This window comes from Odontesthes bonariensis, chromosome 23, assembly GCF_027942865.1.
Source record: "Odontesthes bonariensis isolate fOdoBon6 chromosome 23, fOdoBon6.hap1, whole genome shotgun sequence".
Lineage (NCBI taxonomy): Eukaryota > Metazoa > Chordata > Actinopteri > Atheriniformes > Atherinopsidae > Odontesthes > Odontesthes bonariensis.
In genome coordinates, this window is record NC_134528.1 from 891,066 (window position 1) to 918,132 (window position 27,067).

The 27,067-nt window shown below is 29.4% G+C and overlaps 1 pseudogene; it reads right to left on the bottom strand.

The window, feature by feature from the left end:
- Window position 1: 1 nt before the first annotated feature.
- LOC142374626 (microfibril-associated glycoprotein 4-like) lies at window positions 2-27,067 on the bottom strand (annotated as a pseudogene).

The window sequence follows — 27,067 nt, forward strand, 5'->3', positions numbered from 1 at the left end:
AGTTGTCTTTGTTTCCTAAGTTGTCTTTGTTTCCTAAACTGTCTTCTAAGTTAACTCCTCTCAGTTCCTTGGATACCCGGGGTTTGTTATTTGGGTAAATAACCACCTTTCTGGTTGGAATAACTGATAAAACACAGCATTGGTCATTCAAAATGTAAATGTTCGATCTGAATATCTTAAAAAGATAGAGATGTGACGTTCTTCTGTTGGTTTGTTCTGCAGATTTACTGCACCGGACGGATCTTCATGCTGATGGTCTTCAGGGAGTAGCCAGTGCCCTTCCAGCTGGACCAACTCACTCCAACAGCATAGAGGGTAGCATCAGCGCCCCAACGATAAACCCCGTTGGGGTTTGCAGAGTGACACTTCTCATACCAGAAGGCCCCCAGAAATGACCTGGCACAGTGTGTCGCCCAGACGTCCTGGTCTTTGTCCAAAGTGGAGAATTTCATTCCATTGTGACTACTCAGAGAGTCTCCTCCAGAAAGTGAACAGAATGATCAGGACATTGATAAAAACTATTCATAGTTATCTGAACATTTATTTAACGACACCTTACTGACACATTCTGATCCTCTGAGTCTTCACCTGTCCAAGGTTTTCAGTATCAGTAACTACACTGGAAAAAATCTAAATCTTGCCAAGTATAATTGTCTCATTGAGTATCTCATTACACTTAATATGAGACACAACTGCCTTTTTTTTTTATTTGAAGAGGTTTTTAAGCTAATTTCAAGATCACTTTTAACTCAAAAGTCCTAAATATCACATCTTATTTCAAGAAATCTGGACAAGCCGATTTTGACTAGTTCCATTGGCAGATTTTTTTTGCTTATTTCAAGCAAAAACATCTTTTATTTGTTGTTTTTTTACTTATTTTTGCAGGGGCATTTTTTCCAGTGAAATCTTACCAAGTATATTTGTCTCATTGAGTATCTCATTACACTTGATATCAGACACAACTGCCTAACAAGCACCATTTCAGCGGGGAGGGCGTGGATTGACAGCGCCCTCCCCGCGCTGTCAATCCACGTTCTAAAAGACCGTTAGTCGCTGCGGTGGCAAAGGGTAATTGCAGACTTTTCTCCAAGTTTGTCTTCAAAACTTCCCAACATTTTTACCGAGCCCCACCCCCTGCTTTGAGTGGATTTGAGCATAAATATCTAAGCCTACAGCTCACGTTACATTGATTTAAATGCAAACAAGTGGAATGAAAACGATATGTTTTATTAATTACCCTACCTTTTCCAAACCCAGAATGTTGAAAATGTAACATGTAATCCACTTATTATTTAAGGAGGTTAACCATGCCCTGCCCCTCGTCGTTGGGCAATGCGCATCTCCTGAATAAAAGGAGAGATGGATCGCGCTTTTGAACTTCTTTTAGTTAGGCTTTATTTCTTCTCAGTTGTTTTCAGCAGCAGGAGATCATTATAGCTTTTATATTAAACACGTTTTTAGTTAGCGGGACTGCAGCTTATCACCGCGCCCGCAATGAGCTTTCAAAATGTGCCCCGCGCCGCACTGCTTTGCATTGGGTCCCGCGAGTCCCGCGGGAGTGCAGGGGTCTACTTTGATCCTCCATCCAGTCAAAGTTGGCCTTACACTGCCCCCTACTGGTCACCTTGTGAGGGCGTAGCAGTCATTTCTGAGGACATGCACCGATGTCTCAAACATATGAGCGGTAACCGTGGTAAACACATGTATCTGTCGGGAAAACTATTTATGGCCTAAGAGTCCCAGCCATGTTTTCCTTTTTCAGAGGTGATTGATACTTCTGTGGCAGAACATTAACACTTTTTCTGTCCTGTTGATCTCTCTGAGCTTCTACTGTCTCCCTTAATTAATTTCTAATTGTTTGTTTCTCTTTCTCCACCATATGGAGGCATCTCTGGCCGTGGAGCTTCTTGTTTATCTGTTACCCACCTGCTCCTCCATCAGTGAATCCAGACACCTGCAGTCTGTATCCGTCAGATTCTGGGCCGATGGAAAACGAGGAGTAACGAGCAAACGCCTTGTTTCCCTCGAAGTCCTCCATGTCCACCAGCAGCTCGTACTTTTTCCTCTGAGTGAGGTGGAAGAGACTCTCCAGACCTGAAAACATACAGAAACTGATGTCTCAGAGCTCTCTGCTTCCTCATCCTGCAATCATCATCATCATCATCATCATTATTATCTTTATGTGAAAAGATGAACTGAAAGGAGTCTCCTGCTGGTCTCCTGGTCAGCACAGCTCCAACACATTTCAGACATTTGACAAATACAAAATAATAATACAAAGTTAGCATCAGATTAAATATGAATCTGTCATGAAATCAAAAGGTAAATATCTCAAAAGATGAAATGAGAAAACAGATAGAATCAGTGAAAATATGTAAATCTGCATTCAATCATTGGTGTAAGAAATGATTAGCAGTGGTCCAAGGACCAAGCCCTGCGGAACACCTTCAGTCACATCAAGAAGCTCAGAAATGGATATTTTCCTGCTCAGGTCTGCCTGGCAGGTAGTTTTTAAACCAGTACCGCCCTCTTAGGACATCACCTGCTTCGACCTAGTTCCTTACAGACTTATTTGTTTCCTAAATTGTCTTTGTTTTCTAAATTCTCTTTGGTTTCCTAAATTGTCTTTTTGTAAATTGTCTTTGTTTCCTAAATTGTTTTTGTTTCCTAAATTGTCTTTGTTTCCTAAATTGTCTTTGTTTCCTAAATTGTTTTTGTTTCCTAAATTGTTTTTGTTTGCTAAATTGTCTTTGTTTCCTAAACTGTCTTTGTTTCCTAAATTGTCTTTGTTTCCTGAATTGTTTTTGTTTCCTAAATTGTCTTTGTTTCCTAAATTGTCTTTGTTTCCTAAACGGTCTTTGTTTTCTAAATTGTCTTTGTTTCCTGAATTGTTTTTGTTTCCTAAATTGTCTTTGTTTCCTAAATTGTCTTTGTTTCCTAAACGGTCTTTGTTTTCTAAATTGTCTTTGTTTCCTAAACTGTCTTTGTTTCCTAAATTGTTTTTGTTTCCTAAATTGTCTTTGTTTCCTAAATTGTCTTTTTCTAAATCGTCTTTGTTTCCTAAACTGTCTTTGTTTCTAAATCGTCTTTGTTTCATAAATTGTCTTTGTTTCCTAAATCGTCTTTGTGTCCTAAATTGTCTTTTTGTAAATTGTCTTTGTTTCCTAAATTGTCTTTGTTTCCTAAATTGTCTTTTTGTAAATTGTCTTTGTTTCCTAAATTGTCTTTGTTTCCTAAATTGTCTTTTTGTAAATTGTCTTTGTTTCCTAAATCGTCTTTGTTTCCTAAATCGTCTTTGTGTCCTAAATTGTTTTTGTTTCCTAAATTGTCTTTGTTTCCTAAATTGTCTTTTTGTAAATTGTCTTTGTTTCCTAAATTGTCTTTGTTTCCTAAATTGTCTTTTTGTAAATTGTCTTTGTTTCCTAAATTGTCTTTGTTTCCTAAATTGTCTTTGTTTCCTAAATCGTCTTTGTGTCCTAAATTGTTTTTGTTTCCTAAATTGTCTTTGTTTCCTAAATTGTCTTTTTGTAAATTGTCTTTGTTTCCTAAATTGTCTTTTTGTAAATTGTCTTTGTTTCCTAAATTGTCTTTGTTTCCTAAATTGTCTTTGTTTCCTGAATTCTTTTTGTTTCCTAAATTGTCTTTGTTTCCTAAATTGTCTTTGTTTCCTAAACGGTCTTTGTTTTCTAAATTGTCTTTGTTTCCTAAACTGTCTTTGTGTCCTAAATTGTTTTTGTTTCCTAAATTGTCTTTGTTTCCTAAATTGTCTTTTTCTAAATCGTCTTTGTTTCCTAAACTGTCTTTGTTTCTAAATCGTCTTTGTGTCCTAAATTGTTTTTGTTTCCTAAATTGTCTTTGTTTCCTAAATTGTCTTTTTGTAAATTGTCTTTGTTTCCTAAATTGTCTTTTTGTAAATTGTCTGTTTCCTAAATTGTCTTTGTTTCCTAAATTGTCTTTGTTTCCTAAACTGTCTTTGTTTCCTAAATTGTCTTTGTTTCCTAAATTGTTTTTGTTTCCTAAATTGTCTTTGTTTCCTAAATTGTCTTTGTTTCCTAAATTGTTTTTGTTTTCTAAATTGTCTTTGTTTCCTAAATTGTCTTTGTTTCCTAAACTGTCTTTGTTTCCTAAATTGTTTTTGTTTCCTAAATTGTCTTTGTTTCCTAAATTGTCTTTTTCTAAATCGTCTTTGTTTCCTAAATTGTCTTTGTTTCCTAAATTGCTTTTGTTTCCTAAATTGTCTTTGTTTCCTAAATTGTCTTTTTCTAAATCGTCTTTGTTTCCTAAATTGTTTTTGTTTCCTAAATTGTTTTTGTTTCCTAAACTGTCTTTGTTTCCTAAATTGTCTTTGTTTTCTAAATTGTCTTTTTCTAAATCGTCTTTTTCTAAATCGTCTTTGTTTCCTAAATTGTCTTTGTTTCTTAAATTGTCTTTGTTTTCTAAACTGTCTTTGTTTCCTAAACTGTCTTTGTTTCCTAAATTGTCTTTTTCTAAATCGTCTTTGTTTCCTAAATTGTCTTTGTTTTCTAAATTGTCTTTGTTTCCTAAACTGTCTTTGTTTCTAAATTGTCTTTGTTTCCTAAATTGTCTTTGTTTCCTAAATTCTCTTTGGTTTCCTAAATTGTCTTTGTTTCCTAAATTGTCTTTGTTTCCTAAATCGTCTTTGTTTCCTAAATTGTCTTTGTTTCTTAAATTGTCTTTGTTTTCTAAATTGTCTTTGTTTCCTAAACTCTTTGTTTCTAAATCGTCTTTGTTTCTAAATCGTCTTTGTTTCATAAATTGTCTTTGTTTCCTAAATTGTTTTTGTTTCCTAAATTTTCTTTGTTTCCTAAATTGTCTTTGTTTCCTAATTGTCTTTGTTTTCTAAATTCTCTTTGGTTTCCTAAATTGTCTTTTTGTAAATTGTCTTTGTTTCCTAAATTGTCTTTGTTTCCTAAATTGCTTTTGTTTCCTAAATTGTCTTTGTTTCCTAAATTGTTTTTGTTTCCTAAATCGTCTTTGTTTCCTAAATCGTCTTTGTTTCCTAAATTGTCTTTTTCTAAATCGTCTTTGTTTCCTAAATTGTCTTTGTTTTCTAAATTGTCTTTGTTTCCTAAACTCTTTGTTTCTAAATCGTCTTTGTTTCATAAATTGTCTTTGTTTCCTAAATTGTCTTTGTTTCCTAAATTGTTTTTGTTTCCTAAATTGTCTTTGTTTCCTAAATTGTCTTTTTCTAAATCGTCTTTGTTTCCTAAATTGTCTTTGTTTCCTAAATTCTCTTTGTTTTCTAAATTCTCTTTGGTTTCCTAAATTGTCTTTTTGTAAATTGTCTTTGTTTCCTAAATTGTCTTTGTTTCCTAAATTGTTTTTGTTTCCTAAATTGTCTTTGTTTCCTAAATTGTCTTTTTCTAAATCGTCTTTGTTTCCTAAATTGTCTTTTTCTAAATCGTCTTTGTTTCCTAAATTGTCTTTGTTTCCTAAATTGTCTTTGTTTCCTAAATTGTCTTTGTTTCCTAAATTGTTTTTGTTTCCTAAATTGTCTTTGTTTCCTAAATTGTCTTTTTCTAAATTCTCTTTGGTTTCCTAAATTGTCTTTTTGTAAATTGTCTTTTTTTCCTAAATTGTCTTTGTTTCCTAAATTGTTTTTGTTTCCTAAATTGTTTTTGTTTCCTAAATTGTCTTTGTTTCCTAAATTGTCTTTTTCTAAATCGTCTTTGTTTCCTAAATTGTCTTTGTTTCCTAAATTGTCTTTGTTTCCTAAATTGTCTTTGTTTTCTAAATTGTCTTTGTTTCCTAAACTCTTTGTTTCTAAATCGTCTTTGTTTCATAAATTGTCTTTGTTTCTTAAATTGTTTTTGTTTCCTAAATTGTCTTTGTTTCCTAAATTGTCTTTGTTTTCTAAATTCTCTGGTTACCTAAATTGTCTTTGTTTCCTAAATTGTCTTTGTTTCCTAAATTGTCTTTGTTTCCTAAATTGTTTTTGTTTCCTAAATTGTCTTTGTTTCCTAAATTGTCTTTGTTTCCTAAATTGTCTTTGTTTCCTAAATTGTCTTTGTTTCCTAAATTGTCTTTGTTTCCTAAATTGTCTTTGTTTCCTAAATTGTCTTTGTTTCCTAAATTGTCTTCGTTTCCTAAATTGTTTTTGTTTCCTAAATTGTTTTTGTTTCCTAAATTGTCTTTGTTTCCTAAATTGTCTTTTTCTAAATCGTCTTTGTTTTCTAAATGGTCTTTGTTTCCTAAACTGTCTTTGTTTCTAAATTGTCTTTGTTTTCTAAATTGTCTTTGTTTCCTAAATTGTTTTTGTTTCCTAAATTGTCTTTGTTTTCTAAATTCTCTTTGGTTTCCTAAATTGTCTTTGTTTCCTAAATTGTCTTTGTTTCCTAAATTGTGTTTGTTTCCTAAATTGTCTTTTTCTAAATCGTCTTTGTTTCCTAAATTGTCTTTGTTTCCTAAATTGTCTTTGTTTTCTAAATTGTCTTTGTTTCCTAAACTCTTTGTTTCTGAATCGTCTTTGTTTCCTAAATTGTCTTTGTTTCCTAAATTCTCTTTGGTTTCCTAAATTGTCTTTTTGTAAATGGTCTTTGTTTCCTAAATTGTCTTTGTTTCCTAAATTGTTTTTGTTTCCTAAATTGTCTTTGTTTCCTAAATTGTCTTTGTTTCCTAAATTGTTTTTGTTTCCTAAATTGTCTTTTTCTAAATCGTCTTTGTTTCCTAAATTGTCTTTGTTTCCTAAACTCTTTGTTTCTAAATCGTCTTTGTTTCTAAATTGTCTTTGTTTCATAAATTGTCTTTGTTTCATAAATTTTTTTTGTTTCCTAAATTGTCTTTGTTTCCTAAATTGTCTTTGTTTCCTAAATTGTTTTTGTTTCCTAAATTGTCTTTGTTTCCTAAATTGTCTTTTTCTAAATCGTCTTTGTTTCCTAAATTGTCTTTGTTTCCTAAATTGTCTATGTTTTCTAAATTGTCTTTGTTTCCTAAACTCTTTGTTTCTAAATCGTCTTTGTTTCATAAATTGTCTTTGCTTCCTAAATTGTTTTTGTTTCCTAAATTGTCTTTGTTTCCTAAATTGTGTTTGTTTTCTAAATTCTCTTTGGTTTCCTAAATTGTCTTTTTGTAAATTGTCTTTGTTTCCTAAATTGTCTTTGTTTCCTAAATTGTCTTTGTTTCCTAAATTGTTTTTGTTTCCTAAATTGTCTTTGTTTCCTAAATTGTCTTTGTTTCCTAAACTGTCTTTGTTTCCTAAATTGTCTTTGTTTCCTAAACTGTCTTTGTTTCTAAACTGTCTTTGTTTCTAAATCGTCTTTGTTTCCTAAATTGTCTTTGTTTCCTAAATTGTTTTTGTTTCCTAAATTGTCTTTGTTTTCTAAATTGTCTTTGTTTCCTAAACTCTTTGTTTCTAAACTGTCTTTGTTTCTAAATCATCTTTGTTTCCTAAATTGTCTTTGTTTCCTAAATTGTTTTTGTTTCCTAAATTGTTTTTGTTTCCTAAATTGTCTTTGTTTCCTTAATTGTCTTTGTTTCTAAACTGTCTTTGTTTCTAAACTGTCTTTGTTTCTAAATCGTCTTTGTTTCTAAATCGTCTTTGTTTCCTAAATTGTCTTTGTTTCCTAAATTGTTTTTGTTTCCTAAATTGTCTTTGTTTTCTAAATTGTCTTTGTTTCCTAAATTGTCTTTGTTTTCTAAATTGTCTTTGTTTCTTAAACTGTCTTTGTTTCTAAACTGTCTTTTTCTAAATCGACTTTGTTTCCTAAATTGTTTTTGTTTCCTAAATTGTCTTTGTTTCCTAAATTGTCTTTGTTTCCTAAATTGTCTTTTTGTAAATTGTCTTTGTTTCCTAAATTGTCTTTGTTTCCTAAATTGTCTTTTTGTAAATTGTCTTTGTTTCCTAAATTGTCTTTGTTTCATAAATTGTCTTTGTTTCATAAATTGTCTTTGTTTCCTAAATCGTCTTTGTGTCCTAAATTGTTTTTGTTTCCTAAATTGTCTTTGTTTCCTAAATTGTCTTTTTGTAAATTGTCTTTGTTTCCTAAATTGTCTTTTTGTAAATTGTCTTTGTTTCCTAAATTGTCTTTGTTTCCTAAATTGTCTTTGTTTCCTGAATTCTTTTTGTTTCCTAAATTGTCTTTGTTTCCTAAATTGTCTTTGTTTCCTAAACGGTCTTTGTTTTCTAAATTGTCTTTGTTTCCTAAACTGTCTTTGTGTCCTAAATTGTTTTTGTTTCCTAAATTGTCTTTGTTTCCTAAATTGTCTTTTTCTAAATCGTCTTTGTTTCCTAAACTGTCTTTGTTTCTAAATCGTCTTTGTGTCCTAAATTGTTTTTGTTTCCTAAATTGTCTTTGTTTCCTAAATTGTCTTTTTGTAAATTGTCTTTGTTTCCTAAATTGTCTTTTTGTAAATTGTCTTTGTTTCCTAAATTGTCTTTGTTTCCTAAATTGTCTTTGTTTCCTAAACTGTCTTTGTTTCCTAAATTGTCTTTGTTTCCTAAATTGTTTTTGTTTCCTAAATTGTCTTTGTTTCCTAAATTGTCTTTGTTTCCTAAATTGTTTTTGTTTTCTAAATTGTCTTTGTTTCCTAAATTGTCTTTGTTTCCTAAACTGTCTTTGTTTCCTAAATTGTTTTTGTTTCCTAAATTGTCTTTGTTTCCTAAATTGTCTTTTTCTAAATCGTCTTTGTTTCCTAAATTGTCTTTGTTTCCTAAATTGTCTTTGTTTCCTAAATTGCTTTTGTTTCCTAAATTGTCTTTGTTTCCTAAATTGTCTTTTTCTAAATCGTCTTTGTTTCCTAAATTGTTTTTGTTTCCTAAATTGTTTTTGTTTCCTAAATTGTTTTTGTTTCCTAAACTGTCTTTGTTTCCTAAATTGTCTTTGTTTCCTAAATTGTCTTTGTTTCCTAAATTGTCTTTTTCTAAATAGTTTTTGTTTCCTAAATTGTCTTTGTTTTCTAAATTGTCTTTTTCTAAATCGTCTTTTTCTAAATCGTCTTTTTCTAAATCGTCTTTGTTTCCTAAATTGTCTTTGTTTCTTAAATTGTCTTTGTTTTCTAAACTGTCTTTGTTTCCTAAACTGTCTTTGTTTCCTAAATTGTCTTTTTCTAAATCGTCTTTGTTTCCTAAATTGTCTTTGTTTTCTAAATTGTCTTTGTTTCCTAAACTGTCTTTGTTTCTAAATTCTTTGTTTCCTAAATTGTCTTTGTTTCCTAAATTGTTTTTGTTTCCTAAATTGTCTTTGTTTCCTAAATTGTCTTTGTTTCCTAAATTGTTTTTGTTTTCTAAATTGTCTTTGTTTCCTAAATTGTCTTTGTTTCCTAAACTGTCTTTGTTTCCTAAATTGTTTTTGTTTCCTAAATTGTCTTTGTTTCCTAAATTGTCTTTTTCTAAATCGTCTTTGTTTCCTAAATTGTCTTTGTTTCCTAAATTGCTTTTGTTTCCTAAATTGTCTTTGTTTCCTAAATTGTCTTTTTCTAAATCGTCTTTGTTTCCTAAATTGTTTTTGTTTCCTAAATTGTTTTTGTTTCCTAAATTGTTTTTGTTTCCTAAACTGTCTTTGTTTCCTAAATTGTCTTTGTTTCCTAAATTGTCTTTGTTTCCTAAATTGTCTTTTTCTAAATAGTTTTTGTTTCCTAAATTGTCTTTGTTTTCTAAATTGTCTTTTTCTAAATCGTCTTTTTCTAAATCGTCTTTTTCTAAATCGTCTTTGTTTCCTAAATTGTCTTTGTTTCTTAAATTGTCTTTGTTTTCTAAACTGTCTTTGTTTCCTAAACTGTCTTTGTTTCCTAAATTGTCTTTTTCTAAATCGTCTTTGTTTCCTAAATTGTCTTTGTTTTCTAAATTGTCTTTGTTTCCTAAACTGTCTTTGTTTCTAAATTCTTTGTTTCCTAAATTGTCTTTGTTTCCTAAATTCTCTTTGGTTTCCTAAATTGTCTTTGTTTCCTAAATTGTCTTAGTTTCCTAAATCGTCTTTGTTTCCTAAATTGTCTTTGTTTCCTAAATTGTCTTTGTTTCTTAAATTGTCTTTGTTTTCTAAATTGTCTTTGTTTCCTAAACTCTTTGTTTCTAAATCGTCTTTGTTTCTAAATCGTCTTTGTTTCATAAATTGTCTTTGTTTCCTAAATTGTTTTTGTTTCCTAAATTTTCTTTGTTTCCTAAATTGTCTTTGTTTCCTAATTGTCTTTGTTTTCTAAATTCTCTTTGGTTTCCTAAATTGTCTTTTTGTAAATTGTCTTTGTTTCCTAAATTGTCTTTGTTTCCTAAATTGCTTTTGTTTCCTAAATTGTCTTTGTTTCCTAAATTGTTTTTGTTTCCTAAATCGTCTTTGTTTCCTAAATTGTCTTTGTTTTCTAAATTGTCTTTGTTTCCTAAACTCTTTGTTTCTAAATCGTCTTTGTTTCATAAATTGTCTTTGTTTCCTAAATTGTCTTTGTTTCCTAAATTGTTTTTGTTTCCTAAATTGTCTTTGTTTCCTAAAATGTCTTTTTCTAAATCGTCTTTGTTTCCTAAATTGTCTTTGTTTCCTAAATTCTCTTTGTTTTCTAAATTCTCTTTGGTTTCCTAAATTGTCTTTTTGTAAATTGTCTTTGTTTCCTAAATTGTCTTTGTTTCCTAAATTGTTTTTGTTTCCTAAATTGTTTTTGTTTCCTAAATTGTCTTTGTTTCCTAAATTGTCTTTTTCTAAATCGTCTTTGTTTCCTAAATTGTCTTTTTCTAAATCGTCTTTGTTTCCTAAATTGTCTTTGTTTCCTAAATTGTCTTTGTTTCCTAAATTGTCTTTGTTTCCTAAATTGTCTTTGTTTCCTAAATTGTTTTTGTTTCCTAAATTGTCTTTGTTTCCTAAATTGTCTTTTTCTAAATCGTCTTTGTTTCCTAAATTCTCTTTGTTTTCTAAATTCTCTTTGGTTTCCTAAATTGTCTTTTTGTAAATTGTCTTTGTTTCCTAAATTGTCTTTGTTTCCTAAATTGTTTTTGTTTCCTAAATTGTCTTTGTTTCCTAAATTGTCTTTTTCTAAATCGTCTTTGTTTCCTAAATTGTCTTTGTTTCCTAAATTGTCTTTGTTTTCTAAATTGTCTTTGTTTCCTAAACTCTTTGTTTCTAAATCGTCTTTGTTTCATAAATTGTCTTTGTTTCTTAAATTGTTTTTGTTTCCTAAATTGTCTTTGTTTCCTAAATTGTCTTTGTTTTCTAAATTCTCTGGTTACCTAAATTGTCTTTGTTTCCTAAATTGTCTTTGTTTCCTAAATTGTCTTTGTTTCCTAAATTGTTTTTGTTTCCTAAATTGTTTTTGTTTCCTAAATTGTCTTTGTTTCCTAAATTGTCTTTGTTTCCTAAATTGTCTTTGTTTCCTAAATTGTCTTCGTTTCCTAAATTGTTTTTGTTTCCTAAATTGTTTTTGTTTCCTAAATTGTCTTTGTTTCCTAAATTGTCTTTTTCTAAATCGTCTTTGTTTTCTAAATTGTCTTTGTTTCCTAAACTGTCTTTGTTTCTAAATTGTCTTTGTTTCCTAAATTGTCTTTGTTTCCTAAATTGTCTTTGTTTCCTAAATTGTCTTTGTTTCCTAAATTGTTTTTGTTTCCTAAATTGTTTTTGTTTCCTAAATTGTCTTTGTTTCCTAAATTGTCTTTGTTTCCTAAATTGTCTTTGTTTCCTAAATTGTCTTTGTTTCCTAAATTGTCTTTGTTTCCTAAATTGTCTTTTTCTAAATCGTCTTTGTTTCCTAAATTGTCTTTGTTTCCTAAATTGTCTTTGTTTTCTAAATTGTCTTTGTTTCCTAAACTCTTTGTTTCTGAATCGTCTTTGTTTCCTAAATTGTCTTTGTTTCCTAAATTCTCTTTGGTTTCCTAAATTGTCTTTTTGTAAATGGTCTTTGTTTCCTAAATTGTCTTTGTTTCCTAAATTGTTTTTGTTTCCTAAATTGTCTTTGTTTCCTAAATTGTCTTTGTTTCCTAAATTGTTTTTGTTTCCTAAATTGTCTTTTTCTAAATCGTCTTTGTTTCCTAAATTGTCTTTGTTTCCTAAACTCTTTGTTTCTAAATCGTCTTTGTTTCTAAATTGTCTTTGTTTCATAAATTGTCTTTGTTTCATAAATTTTATTTGTTTCCTAAATTGTCTTTGTTTCCTAAATTGTTTTTGTTTCCTAAATTGTCTTTGTTTCCTAAATTGTCTTTTTCTAAATCGTCTTTGTTTCCTAAATTGTCTTTGTTTCCTAAATTGTCTATGTTTTCTAAATTGTCTTTGTTTCCTAAACTCTTTGTTTCTAAATCGTCTTTGTTTCATAAATTGTCTTTGCTTCCTAAATTGTTTTTGTTTCCTAAATTGTCTTTGTTTCCTAAATTGTGTTTGTTTTCTAAATTCTCTTTGGTTTCCTAAATTGTCTTTTTGTAAATTGTCTTTGTTTCCTAAATTGTCTTTGTTTCCTAAATTGTCTTTGTTTCCTAAATTGTTTTTGTTTCCTAAATTGTCTTTGTTTCCTAAATTGTCTTTGTTTCCTAAACTGTCTTTGTTTCCTAAATTGTCTTTGTTTCCTAAACTGTCTTTGTTTCTAAACTGTCTTTGTTTCTAAATCGTCTTTGTTTCCTAAATTGTCTTTGTTTCCTAAATTGTTTTTGTTTCCTAAATTGTCTTTGTTTTCTAAATTGTCTTTGTTTCCTAAACTCTTTGTTTCTAAACTGTCTTTGTTTCTAAATCATCTTTGTTTCCTAAATTGTCTTTGTTTCCTAAATTGTTTTTGTTTCCTAAATTGTTTTTGTTTCCTAAATTGTCTTTGTTTCCTTAATTGTCTTTGTTTCTAAACTGTCTTTGTTTCTAAACTGTCTTTGTTTCTAAATCGTCTTTGTTTCTAAATCGTCTTTGTTTCCTAAATTGTCTTTGTTTCCTAAATTGTTTTTGTTTCCTAAATTGTCTTTGTTTTCTAAATTGTCTTTGTTTCCTAAATTGTCTTTGTTTTCTAAATTGTCTTTGTTTCTTAAACTGTCTTTGTTTCTAAACTGTCTTTTTCTAAATCGACTTTGTTTCCTAAATTGTTTTTGTTTCCTAAATTGTCTTTGTTTCCTAAATTGTCTTTGTTTCCTAAATTGTCTTTGTTTCCTATATTGTCTTTGTTTCTAAATTGTCTTTGTTTCTAAATCGTCTTTGTTTCCTAAATTGTCCTTGTTTCCTAAATTGTTTTTGTTTCCTAAATTGTCTTTGTTTTCTAAATTGTCTTTGTTTCCTAAATTGTTTTTGTTTCCTAAATTGTCTTTGTTTCCTAAATTGTCTTTGTTTTCTAAATTGTCTTTGTTTCCTAAACTGTCTTTGTTTCTAAACTGTCTTTTTCTAAATCGTCTTTGTTTCCTAAATTGTCTTTGTTTCCTAAATTGTTTTTGTTTCCTAAATTGTCTTTGTTTCCTAAATTGTCTTTGTTTCCTATATTGTCTTTGTTTCTAAATTGTCTTTGTTTCCTAAATTGTCTTTGTTTTCTAAATTGTCTTTGTTTCCTAAATTGTCTTTGTTTCCTAAATTGTCTTTGGTTTCCTAAGTTGTCTTTTTCTAAATCGTCTTTTTTTCCTAAATTGTCTTTGTTTTCTAAAGTGTCTTTGTTTCCTAAAGTGTCTTTTTCTATATTGACTTTGTTTTCTAAATTGTCTTTGTTTCCTAAGTTGTCTTTGTTTTCTAAATTGTCTTTGTTTTCCAAACCGTCTTTGTTTCCTAAATTGTCTTGGTTTCCTAAATTGTCTTTGTTTTCTAAATCGTCTTTGTTTTCTAAATTGTCTTTGTTTTCTAAATTGTCTTTGTTTCCTAAATTGTCTTTGTTTCCTAAATTGTCTTTGTTTCCTAAATTGCTTTTGTTTCCTAAATTGTCTTTGTTTCCTAAATTGTCTTTTTCTAAATCGTCTTTGTTTCCTAAATTGTTTTTGTTTCCTAAATTGTTTTTGTTTCCTAAATTGTTTTTGTTTCCTAAACTGTCTTTGTTTCCTAAATTGTCTTTGTTTCCTAAATTGTCTTTGTTTCCTAAATTGTCTTTTTCTAAATAGTTTTTGTTTCCTAAATTGTCTTTGTTTTCTAAATTGTCTTTTTCTAAATCGTCTTTTTCTAAATCGTCTTTTTCTAAATCGTCTTTGTTTCCTAAATTGTCTTTGTTTCTTAAATTGTCTTTGTTTTCTAAACTGTCTTTGTTTCCTAAACTGTCTTTGTTTCCTAAATTGTCTTTTTCTAAATCGTCTTTGTTTCCTAAATTGTCTTTGTTTTCTAAATTGTCTTTGTTTCCTAAACTGTCTTTGTTTCTAAATTCTTTGTTTCCTAAATTGTCTTTGTTTCCTAAATTCTCTTTGGTTTCCTAAATTGTCTTTGTTTCCTAAATTGTCTTTGTTTCCTAAATCGTCTTTGTTTCCTAAATTGTCTTTGTTTCCTAAATTGTCTTTGTTTCTTAAATTGTCTTTGTTTTCTAAATTGTCTTTGTTTCCTAAACTCTTTGTTTCTAAATCGTCTTTGTTTCTAAATCGTCTTTGTTTCATAAATTGTCTTTGTTTCCTAAATTGTTTTTGTTTCCTAAATTTTCTTTGTTTCCTAAATTGTCTTTGTTTCCTAATTGTCTTTGTTTTCTAAATTCTCTTTGGTTTCCTAAATTGTCTTTTTGTAAATTGTCTTTGTTTCCTAAATTGTCTTTGTTTCCTAAATTGCTTTTGTTTCCTAAATTGTCTTTGTTTCCTAAATTGTTTTTGTTTCCTAAATCGTCTTTGTTTCCTAAATTGTCTTTGTTTTCTAAATTGTCTTTGTTTCCTAAACTCTTTGTTTCTAAATCGTCTTTGTTTCATAAATTGTCTTTGTTTCCTAAATTGTCTTTGTTTCCTAAATTGTTTTTGTTTCCTAAATTGTCTTTGTTTCCTAAATTGTCTTTTTCTAAATCGTCTTTGTTTCCTAAATTGTCTTTGTTTCCTAAATTCTCTTTGTTTTCTAAATTCTCTTTGGTTTCCTAAATTGTCTTTTTGTAAATTGTCTTTGTTTCCTAAATTGTCTTTGTTTCCTAAATTGTTTTTGTTTCCTAAATTGTCTTTGTTTCCTAAATTGTCTTTTTCTAAATCGTCTTTGTTTCCTAAATTGTCTTTTTCTAAATCGTCTTTGTTTCCTAAATTGTCTTTGTTTCCTAAATTGTCTTTGTTTCCTAAATTGTCTTTGTTTCCTAAATTGTCTTTGTTTCCTAAATTGTTTTTGTTTCCTAAATTGTCTTTGTTTCCTAAATTGTCTTTTTCTAAATCGTCTTTGTTTCCTAAATTCTCTTTGTTTTCTAAATTCTCTTTGGTTTCCTAAATTGTCTTTTTGTAAATTGTCTTTGTTTCCTAAATTGTCTTTGTTTCCTAAATTGTTTTTGTTTCCTAAATTGTCTTTGTTTCCTAAATTGTCTTTTTCTAAATCGTCTTTGTTTCCTAAATTGTCTTTGTTTCCTAAATTGTCTTTGTTTTCTAAATTGTCTTTGTTTCCTAAACTCTTTGTTTCTAAATCGTCTTTGTTTCATAAATTGTCTTTGTTTCTTAAATTGTTTTTCTTTCCTAAATTGTCTTTGTTTCCTAAATTGTCTTTGTTTTCTAAATTCTCTGGTTACCTAAATTGTCTTTGTTTCCTAAATTGTCTTTGTTTCCTAAATTGTCTTTGTTTCCTAAATTGTTTTTGTTTCCTAAATTGTTTTTGTTTCCTAAATTGTCTTTGTTTCCTAAATTGTCTTTGTTTCCTAAATTGTCTTTGTTTCCTAAATTGTCTTCGTTTCCTAAATTGTTTTTGTTTCCTAAATTGTTTTTGTTTCCTAAATTGTCTTTGTTTCCTAAATTGTCTTTTTCTAAATCGTCTTTGTTTTCTAAATTGTCTTTGTTTCCTAAACTGTCTTTGTTTCTAAATTGTCTTTGTTTCCTAAATTGTCTTTGTTTCCTAAATTGTCTTTGTTTCCTAAATTGTCTTTGTTTCCTAAATTGTCTTTGTTTCCTAAATTGTCTTTGTTTCCTAAATCGTCTTTGTTTTCTAAATTGTCTTTGTTTCCTAAACTGTCTTTGTTTCTAAATTGTCTTTGTTTCCTAATTGTCTTTGTTTTCTAAATTCTCTTTGGTTTCCTAAATTGTCTTTTTGTAAATTGTCTTTGTTTCCTAAATTGTCTTTGTTTCCTAAATTGCTTTTGTTTCCTAAATTGTCTTTGTTTCCTAAATTGTTTTTGTTTCCTAAATCGTCTTTGTTTCCTAAATTGTCTTTGTTTTCTAAATTGTCTTTGTTTCCTAAACTCTTTGTTTCTAAATCGTCTTTGTTTCATAAATTGTCTTTGTTTCCTAAATTGTCTTTGTTTCCTAAATTGTTTTTGTTTCCTAAATTGTCTTTGTTTCCTAAATTGTCTTTTTCTAAATCGTCTTTGTTTCCTAAATTGTCTTTGTTTCCTAAATTCTCTTTGTTTTCTAAATTCTCTTTGGTTTCCTAAATTGTCTTTTTGTAAATTGTCTTTGTTTCCTAAATTGTCTTTGTTTCCTAAATTGTTTTTGTTTCCTAAATTGTCTTTGTTTCCTAAATTGTCTTTTTCTAAATCGTCTTTGTTTCCTAAATTGTCTTTTTCTAAATCGTCTTTGTTTCCTAAATTGTCTTTGTTTCCTAAATTGTCTTTGTTTCCTAAATTGTCTTTGTTTCCTAAATTGTCTTTGTTTCCTAAATTGTTTTTGTTTCCTAAATTGTCTTTGTTTCCTAAATTGTCTTTTTCTAAATCGTCTTTGTTTCCTAAATTCTCTTTGTTTTCTAAATTCTCTTTGGTTTCCTAAATTGTCTTTTTGTAAATTGTCTTTGTTTCCTAAATTGTCTTTGTTTCCTAAATTGTTTTTGTTTCCTAAATTGTCTTTGTTTCCTAAATTGTCTTTTTCTAAATCGTCTTTGTTTCCTAAATTGTCTTTGTTTCCTAAATTGTCTTTGTTTTCTAAATTGTCTTTGTTTCCTAAACTCTTTGTTTCTAAATCGTCTTTGTTTCATAAATTGTCTTTGTTTCTTAAATTGTTTTTCTTTCCTAAATTGTCTTTGTTTCCTAAATTGTCTTTGTTTTCTAAATTCTCTGGTTACCTAAATTGTCTTTGTTTCCTAAATTGTCTTTGTTTCCTAAATTGTCTTTGTTTCCTAAATTGTTTTTGTTTCCTAAATTGTTTTTGTTTCCTAAATTGTCTTTGTTTCCTAAATTGTCTTTGTTTCCTAAATTGTCTTTGTTTCCTAAATTGTCTTCGTTTCCTAAATTGTTTTTGTTTCCTAAATTGTTTTTGTTTCCTAAATTGTCTTTGTTTCCTAAATTGTCTTTTTCTAAATCGTCTTTGTTTTCTAAATTGTCTTTGTTTCCTAAACTGTCTTTGTTTCTAAATTGTCTTTGTTTCCTAAATTGTCTTTGTTTCCTAAATTGTCTTTGTTTCCTAAATTGTCTTTGTTTCCTAAATTGTTTTTGTTTCCTAAATTGTTTTTGTTTCCTAAATTGTCTTTGTTTCCTAAATTGTCTTTGTTTCCTAAATTGTCTTTGTTTCCTAAATTGTCTTTGTTTCCTAAATTGTCTTTTTCTAAATCGTCTTTGTTTCCTAAATTGTCTTTGTTTCCTAAATTGTCTTTGTTTCCTAAATTGTCTTTGTTTTCTAAATTGTCTTTGTTTCCTAAACTCTTTGTTTCTGAATCGTCTTTGTTTCCTAAATTGTCTTTGTTTCCTAAATTCTCTTTGGTTTCCTAAATTGTCTTTTTGTAAATGGTCTTTGTTTCCTAAATTGTCTTTGTTTCCTAAATTGTTTTTGTTTCCTAAATTGTCTTTGTTTCCTAAATTGTCTTTGTTTCCTAAATTGTTTTTGTTTCCTAAATTGTCTTTTTCTAAATCGTCTTTGTTTCCTAAATTGTCTTTGTTTCCTAAACTCTTTGTTTCTAAATCGTCTTTGTTTCTAAATTGTCTTTGTTTCATAAATTGTCTTTGTTTCATAAATTTTTTTTGTTTCCTAAATTGTCTTTGTTTCCTAAATTGTTTTTGTTTCCTAAATTGTCTTTGTTTCCTAAATTGTCTTTTTCTAAATCGTCTTTGTTTCCTAAATTGTCTTTGTTTCCTAAATTGTCTTTGTTTTCTAAATTGTCTTTGTTTCCTAAACTCTTTGTTTCTGAATCGTCTTTGTTTCCTAAATTGTCTTTGTTTCCTAAATTCTCTTTGGTTTCCTAAATTGTCTTTTTGTAAATGGTCTTTGTTTCCTAAATTGTCTTTGTTTCCTAAATTGTTTTTGTTTCCTAAATTGTCTTTGTTTCCTAAATTGTCTTTGTTTCCTAAATTGTTTTTGTTTCCTAAATTGTCTTTTTCTAAATCGTCTTTGTTTCCTAAATTGTCTTTGTTTCCTAAACTCTTTGTTTCTAAATCGTCTTTGTTTCTAAATCGTCTTTGTTTCATAAATTGTCTTTGCTTCCTAAATTGTTTTTGTTTCCTAAATTGTCTTTGTTTCCTAAATTGTGTTTGTTTTCTAAATTCTCTTTGGTTTCCTAAATTGTCTTTTTGTAAATTGTCTTTGTTTCCTAAATTGTCTTTGTTTCCTAAATTGTCTTTGTTTCCTAAATTGTTTTTGTTTCCTAAATTGTCTTTGTTTCCTAAATTGTCTTTGTTTCCTAAACTGTCTTTGTTTCCTAAATTGTCTTTGTTTCCTAAACTGTCTTTGTTTCTAAACTGTCTTTGTTTCTAAATCGTCTTTGTTTCCTAAATTGTCTTTGTTTCCTAAATTGTTTTTGTTTCCTAAATTGTCTTTGTTTTCTAAATTGTCTTTGTTTCCTAAACTCTTTGTTTCTAAACTGTCTTTGTTTCTAAATCATCTTTGTTTCCTAAACTCTTTGTTTCTAAACTGTCTTTGTTTCTAAATCATCTTTGTTTCCTAAATTGTCTTTGTTTCCTAAATTGTTTTTGTTTCCTAAATTGTTTTTGTTTCCTAAATTGTCTTTGTTTCCTTAATTGTCTTTGTTTCTAAACTGTCTTTGTTTCTAAACTGTCTTTGTTTCTAAATCGTCTTTGTTTCTAAATCGTCTTTGTTTCCTAAATTGTCTTTGTTTCCTAAATTGTTTTTGTTTCCTAAATTGTCTTTGTTTTCTAAATTGTCTTTGTTTCCTAAATTGTCTTTGTTTTCTAAATTGTCTTTGTTTCTTAAACTGTCTTTGTTTCTAAACTGTCTTTTTCTAAATCGACTTTGTTTCCTAAATTGTTTTTGTTTCCTAAATTGTCTTTGTTTCCTAAATTGTCTTTGTTTCCTAAATTGTCTTTGTTTCCTATATTGTCTTTGTTTCTAAATTGTCTTTGTTTCTAAATCGTCTTTGTTTCCTAAATTGTCCTTGTTTCCTAAATTGTTTTTGTTTCCTAAATTGTCTTTGTTTTCTAAATTGTCTTTGTTTCCTAAATTGTTTTTGTTTCCTAAATTGTCTTTGTTTCCTAAATTGTCTTTGTTTTCTAAATTGTCTTTGTTTCCTAAACTGTCTTTGTTTCTAAACTGTCTTTTTCTAAATCGTCTTTGTTTCCTAAATTGTCTTTGTTTCCTAAATTGTTTTTGTTTCCTAAATTGTCTTTGTTTCCTAAATTGTCTTTGTTTCCTATATTGTCTTTGTTTCTAAATTGTCTTTGTTTCCTAAATTGTCTTTGTTTTCTAAATTGTCTTTGTTTCCTAAATTGTCTTTGTTTCCTAAATTGTCTTTGGTTTCCTAAGTTGTCTTTTTCTAAATCGTCTTTTTTTCCTAAATTGTCTTTGTTTTCTAAAGTGTCTTTGTTTCCTAAAGTGTCTTTTTCTATATTGACTTTGTTTTCTAAATTGTCTTTGTTTCCTAAGTTGTCTTTGTTTTCTAAATTGTCTTTGTTTTCCAAACCGTCTTTGTTTCCTAAATTGTCTTGGTTTCCTAAATTGTCTTTGTTTTCTAAATCGTCTTTGTTTTCTAAATTGTCTTTGTTTTCTAAATTGTCTTTGTTTCCTAAATTGTCTTTGTTTCCTAAATTGTCTTTGTTTCCTAAATTGCTTTTGTTTCCTAAATTGTCTTTGTTTCCTAAATTGTCTTTTTCTAAATCGTCTTTGTTTCCTAAATTGTTTTTGTTTCCTAAATTGTTTTTGTTTCCTAAATTGTTTTTGTTTCCTAAACTGTCTTTGTTTCCTAAATTGTCTTTGTTTCCTAAATTGTCTTTGTTTCCTAAATTGTCTTTTTCTAAATAGTTTTTGTTTCCTAAATTGTCTTTGTTTTCTAAATTGTCTTTTTCTAAATCGTCTTTTTCTAAATCGTCTTTTTCTAAATCGTCTTTGTTTCCTAAATTGTCTTTGTTTCTTAAATTGTCTTTGTTTTCTAAACTGTCTTTGTTTCCTAAACTGTCTTTGTTTCCTAAATTGTCTTTTTCTAAATCGTCTTTGTTTCCTAAATTGTCTTTGTTTTCTAAATTGTCTTTGTTTCCTAAACTGTCTTTGTTTCTAAATTCTTTGTTTCCTAAATTGTCTTTGTTTCCTAAATTCTCTTTGGTTTCCTAAATTGTCTTTGTTTCCTAAATTGTCTTTGTTTCCTAAATCGTCTTTGTTTCCTAAATTGTCTTTGTTTCCTAAATTGTCTTTGTTTCTTAAATTGTCTTTGTTTTCTAAATTGTCTTTGTTTCCTAAACTCTTTGTTTCTAAATCGTCTTTGTTTCTAAATCGTCTTTGTTTCATAAATTGTCTTTGTTTCCTAAATTGTTTTTGTTTCCTAAATTTTCTTTGTTTCCTAAATTGTCTTTGTTTCCTAATTGTCTTTGTTTTCTAAATTCTCTTTGGTTTCCTAAATTGTCTTTTTGTAAATTGTCTTTGTTTCCTAAATTGTCTTTGTTTCCTAAATTGCTTTTGTTTCCTAAATTGTCTTTGTTTCCTAAATTGTTTTTGTTTCCTAAATCGTCTTTGTTTCCTAAATTGTCTTTGTTTTCTAAATTGTCTTTGTTTCCTAAACTCTTTGTTTCTAAATCGTCTTTGTTTCATAAATTGTCTTTGTTTCCTAAATTGTCTTTGTTTCCTAAATTGTTTTTGTTTCCTAAATTGTCTTTGTTTCCTAAATTGTCTTTTTCTAAATCGTCTTTGTTTCCTAAATTGTCTTTGTTTCCTAAATTCTCTTTGTTTTCTAAATTCTCTTTGGTTTCCTAAATTGTCTTTTTGTAAATTGTCTTTGTTTCCTAAATTGTCTTTGTTTCCTAAATTGTTTTTGTTTCCTAAATTGTCTTTGTTTCCTAAATTGTCTTTTTCTAAATCGTCTTTGTTTCCTAAATTGTCTTTTTCTAAATCGTCTTTGTTTCCTAAATTGTCTTTGTTTCCTAAATTGTCTTTGTTTCCTAAATTGTCTTTGTTTCCTAAATTGTTTTTGTTTCCTAAATTGTCTTTGTTTCCTAAATTGTCTTTTTCTAAATCGTCTTTGTTTCCTAAATTCTCTTTGTTTTCTAAATTCTCTTTGGTTTCCTAAATTGTCTTTTTGTAAATTGTCTTTGTTTCCTAAATTGTCTTTGTTTCCTAAATTGTTTTTGTTTCCTAAATTGTCTTTGTTTCCTAAATTGTCTTTTTCTAAATCGTCTTTGTTTCCTAAATTGTCTTTGTTTCCTAAATTGTCTTTGTTTTCTAAATTGTCTTTGTTTCCTAAACTCTTTGTTTCTAAATCGTCTTTGTTTCATAAATTGTCTTTGTTTCTTAAATTGTTTTTCTTTCCTAAATTGTCTTTGTTTCCTAAATTGTCTTTGTTTTCTAAATTCTCTGGTTACCTAAATTGTCTTTGTTTCCTAAATTGTCTTTGTTTCCTAAATTGTCTTTGTTTCCTAAATTGTTTTTGTTTCCTAAATTGTTTTTGTTTCCTAAATTGTCTTTGTTTCCTAAATTGTCTTTGTTTCCTAAATTGTCTTTGTTTCCTAAATTGTCTTCGTTTCCTAAATTGTTTTTGTTTCCTAAATTGTTTTTGTTTCCTAAATTGTCTTTGTTTCCTAAATTGTCTTTTTCTAAATCGTCTTTGTTTTCTAAATTGTCTTTGTTTCCTAAACTGTCTTTGTTTCTAAATTGTCTTTGTTTCCTAAATTGTCTTTGTTTCCTAAATTGTCTTTGTTTCCTAAATTGTCTTTGTTTCCTAAATTGTTTTTGTTTCCTAAATTGTTTTTGTTTCCTAAATTGTCTTTGTTTCCTAAATTGTCTTTGTTTCCTAAATTGTCTTTGTTTCCTAAATTGTCTTTGTTTCCTAAATTGTCTTTGTTTCCTAAATTGTCTTTTTCTAAATCGTCTTTGTTTCCTAAATTGTCTTTGTTTCCTAAATTGTCTTTGTTTCCTAAATTGTCTTTGTTTCCTAAACTCTTTGTTTCTGAATCGTCTTTGTTTCCTAAATTGTCTTTGTTTCCTAAATTCTCTTTGGTTTCCTAAATTGTCTTTTTGTAAATGGTCTTTGTTTCCTAAATTGTCTTTGTTTCCTAAATTGTTTTTGTTTCCTAAATTGTCTTTGTTTCCTAAATTGTCTTTGTTTCCTAAATTGTTTTTGTTTCCTAAATTGTCTTTTTCTAAATCGTCTTTGTTTCCTAAATTGTCTTTGTTTCCTAAACTCTTTGTTTCTAAATCGTCTTTGTTTCTAAATTGTCTTTGTTTCATAAATTGTCTTTGTTTCATAAATTTTTTTTGTTTCCTAAATTGTCTTTGTTTCCTAAATTGTTTTTGTTTCCTAAATTGTCTTTGTTTCCTAAATTGTTTTTGTTTCCTAAATTGTCTTTGTTTCCTAAATTGTCTTTGTTTCCTAAATTGTTTTTGTTTCCTAAATTGTCTTTTTCTAAATCGTCTTTGTTTCCTAAATTGTCTTTGTTTCCTAAACTCTTTGTTTCTAAATCGTCTTTGTTTCTAAATTGTCTTTGTTTCATAAATTGTCTTTGTTTCATAAATTTTTTTTGTTTCCTAAATTGTCTTTGTTTCCTAAATTGTTTTTGTTTCCTAAATTGTCTTTGTTTCCTAAATTGTCTTTTTCTAAATCGTCTTTGTTTCCTAAATTGTCTTTGTTTCCTAAATTGTCTATGTTTTCTAAATTGTCTTTGTTTCCTAAACTCTTTGTTTCTAAATCGTCTTTGTTTCATAAATTGTCTTTGCTTCCTAAATTGTTTTTGTTTCCTAAATTGTCTTTGTTTCCTAAATTGTGTTTGTTTTCTAAATTCTCTTTGGTTTCCTAAATTGTCTTTTTGTAAATTGTCTTTGTTTCCTAAATTGTCTTTGTTTCCTAAATTGTCTTTGTTTCCTAAATTGTTTTTGTTTCCTAAATTGTCTTTGTTTCCTAAATTGTCTTTGTTTCCTAAACTGTCTTTGTTTCCTAAATTGTCTTTGTTTCCTAAACTGTCTTTGTTTCTAAACTGTCTTTGTTTCTAAATCGTCTTTGTTTCCTAAATTGTCTTTGTTTCCTAAATTGTTTTTGTTTCCTAAATTGTCTTTGTTTTCTAAATTGTCTTTGTTTCCTAAACTCTTTGTTTCTAAACTGTCTTTGTTTCTAAATCATCTTTGTTTCCTAAATTGTCTTTGTTTCCTAAATTGTTTTTGTTTCCTAAATTGTTTTTGTTTCCTAAATTGTCTTTGTTTCCTTAATTGTCTTTGTTTCTAAACTGTCTTTGTTTCTAAACTGTCTTTGTTTCTAAATCGTCTTTGTTTCTAAATCGTCTTTGTTTCCTAAATTGTCTTTGTTTCCTAAATTGTTTTTGTTTCCTAAATTGTCTTTGTTTTCTAAATTGTCTTTGTTTCCTAAATTGTCTTTGTTTTCTAAATTGTCTTTGTTTCTTAAACTGTCTTTGTTTCTAAACTGTCTTTTTCTAAATCGACTTTGTTTCCTAAATTGTTTTTGTTTCCTAAATTGTCTTTGTTTCCTAAATTGTCTTTGTTTCCTAAATTGTCTTTGTTTCCTATATTGTCTTTGTTTCTAAATTGTCTTTGTTTCTAAATCGTCTTTGTTTCCTAAATTGTCCTTGTTTCCTAAATTGTTTTTGTTTCCTAAATTGTCTTTGTTTTCTAAATTGTCTTTGTTTCCTAAATTGTCTTTGTTTCCTAAATTGTCTTTGTTTCCTAAATTGTCTTTGTTTTCTAAATTGTCTTTGTTTCCTAAACTGTCTTTGTTTCTAAACTGTCTTTTTCTAAATCGTCTTTGTTTCCTAAATTGTCTTTGTTTCCTAAATTGTTTTTGTTTCCTAAATTGTCTTTGTTTCCTAAATTGTCTTTGTTTCCTATATTGTCTTTGTTTCTAAATTGTCTTTGTTTCCTAAATTGTCTTTGTTTTCTAAATTGTCTTTGGTTTCCTAAGTTGTCTTTTTCTAAATCGTCTTTTTTTCCTAAATTGTCTTTGTTTTCTAAAGTGTCTTTGTTTCCTAAAGTGTCTTTTTCTATATTGACTTTGTTTTCTAAATTGTCTTTGTTTCCTAAGTTGTCTTTGTTTTCTAAATTGTCTTTGTTTTCCAAACCGTCTTTGTTTCCTAAATTGTCTTGGTTTCCTAAATTGTCTTTGTTTTCTAAATCGTCTTTGTTTTCTAAATTGTCTTTGTTTTCTAAATTGTCTTTGGTTTCCTAAGTTGTCTTTTTCTAAATCGTCTTTGTTTCCTAAACTGTCTTTGTTTCCTAAATTGTCTTTGTTTCCTAAATTGTTTTTGTTTCCTAAATTGTCTTTGTTTCCTAAATTGTCTTTGTTTCCTATATTGTCTTTGTTTCTAAATTGTCTTTGTTTCCTAAATTGTCTTTGTTTTCTAAATTGTCTTTGGTTTCCTAAGTTGTCTTTTTCTAAATCGTCTTTTTTTCCTAAATTGTCTTTGTTTTCTAAAGTGTCTTTGTTTCCTAAAGTGTCTTTTTCTATATTGACTTTGTTTTCTAAATTGTCTTTGTTTCCTAAGTTGTCTTTGTTTTCTAAATTGTCTTTGTTTTCCAAACCGTCTTTGTTTCCTAAATTGTCTTGGTTTCCTAAATTGTCTTTGTTTTCTAAATCGTCTTTGTTTTCTAAATTGTCTTTGTTTTCTAAATTGTCTTTGTTTCCTAAATTGTCTTTGTTTCCTAAATTGTCTTTGGTTTCCTAAGTTGTCTTTTTCTAAATCGTCTTTGTTTCCTAAACTGTCTTTGTTTTCTAAACTGTGTTTGTTTCCTAAATTGTCTTCCCATGTGTCTCGGTACCTAACTTACTGCACTTACTCCAGCACTAGTTCTGCTCTTAGCTGTTTGGTTTTGGAAGGAAATGCACTTATGATTTCTTGTGACCTGAAGTTCTTTTGCCTCCCGATATGGAACACACTGATTGTCAGTCGCTTTGGATAAAAGCGTCTGCAGAATGACCGTAATGTAATTGGAGCCCAACACTGAGAAGCTTCAGAGGTCCGATCACGATCCTCCGTGTGGAAAGCTTTGGGTAGATCAATGTCCATGATCCATCAGAGTGTGATGTTGCTTCTTTATGAACTGGAGTCTCACCGAGCCAGTACTCCCCAGCAGCGTTCCCAAAGCCCGTCTTGTACTGATCCCAGGGCCTGTAGAAGTTCACCGAGCCGTCCATCCTCCTCTGGAACACCTGGGGGGGGGGGGGGGGGGGAGGGCGAGAAGGTGGTTAACCAGCTGAACACGGCAGATATCTGACAGCTCATGTTTTGTTAACAAGTTCAAATGCTCACCGTCCACTGTCCTTCTAATGTGTCAACGTCACAGAACACCTGCACACACAGAATTCCCACTGTAGGGTTAGACACTGAGCAGTGGACTGGTATCACAGGAAGTCAGGGTTAGGGTTAGGGTGGGTTAGGGTCAGTGTTGTATCTTTAATCATTATTGTTCATATTTGGATTTAGTTTGGATATTGTATGGATAGTATTGAAAGAACGGTTGTTTCTAGACCTGATTGATTTGTTCTTGTATGTGGGGGTTTCGGCACCAAAATGTGTGGGAACTTAGCTGCAGCTTCTCGTATAAACGAAGCAGTACGTCGTAACTCGTCGTCTTTTTTTTACTGATACGAAATAAAAGACTATCACAGGACAAAATATCAACTCGAGATTTATACGTTGGTTTTTCCTAACTGATGTTTTTTCTTCTTCTACAATTCGAACCTTGACCTATTCTCAACTGACATACAAACAAAGAAACGCCCCCTTGTGGTCCAAACATGCAACACCACATACAAGAACAAATCAGTCAGGTCTAGAAACAACCGTTCTTTCAATACAGTCCATACAATATCCAAACTAAATCCAAATTAAAGATACAACAGTTAGGGTTAGGCACTGAGCTGTGGACTGGTATCACAGGAAGTAAGGGTCGGGATACCTGCACAGCGGACGTGGCTCCGATGGGATAGATGGTGTACACTCCGCTGGGTCGGCTGGTATCGCTGTTTTAGATGTCGCTGCAGTCCAGAGGGAGGACGAGATCTGTGCAGCTGGTCAGCAGTGGAACCAGGAGGAGGACTGGCAGCACGCTGAGCACTTTAAGCTGGAAATGTGAAGGAAAGCAGAGAAATTCACCTGGAAGAAGCTGACTCAGCCTGTTACCATACAAAACTGCTGATGAATACACTGCAAAAACTAGGGGTCTTCAAACAAGATAAAAAACACTAAAACTAAGGGTGAAGGTACTCAAAAAAAGTGAAAAAATCTGTCCATGCAGCAAGATAATTTGACTTGGCAAGATTTCTTAAATTAAGATTGTAGGAGTCTTGTTTCTAGATTGAACAAAGGCAGTTTTGTGAACAAACATTTGTCATATGCTTAAAATCCAAGGAATAAAGTGTGTTTTCAGATATTTTCTGTGAGACTCTTGAATCAAGCATGTTGAGTTTGTTATTGAATCTTAAAACAAGATTTATTTTGATGAGACTTTGGAGGAGAAACGTAATACATCTTATTTTAAATGTTAATTTGCTCATTTTATGATTCTCTGCCTGTTTGAGACAAAAAAGGAAAGTTTTGCTTGATATAAGATTATACTGTTAAGTTGAAGACTTAAAATAAGAAATTAATTCTTAAAACAAGAAAAAAAATCTCTAGCACTTCTAAATGTAAGGGGTTTTTTTCTTGGTAAGAACCAAATAATTTGCAGTGTATTCACATGTTTAAAGTCATCAACTCACCTTCATGGTCAGAGCTGTGCTGAAGTGATCTGATGTAC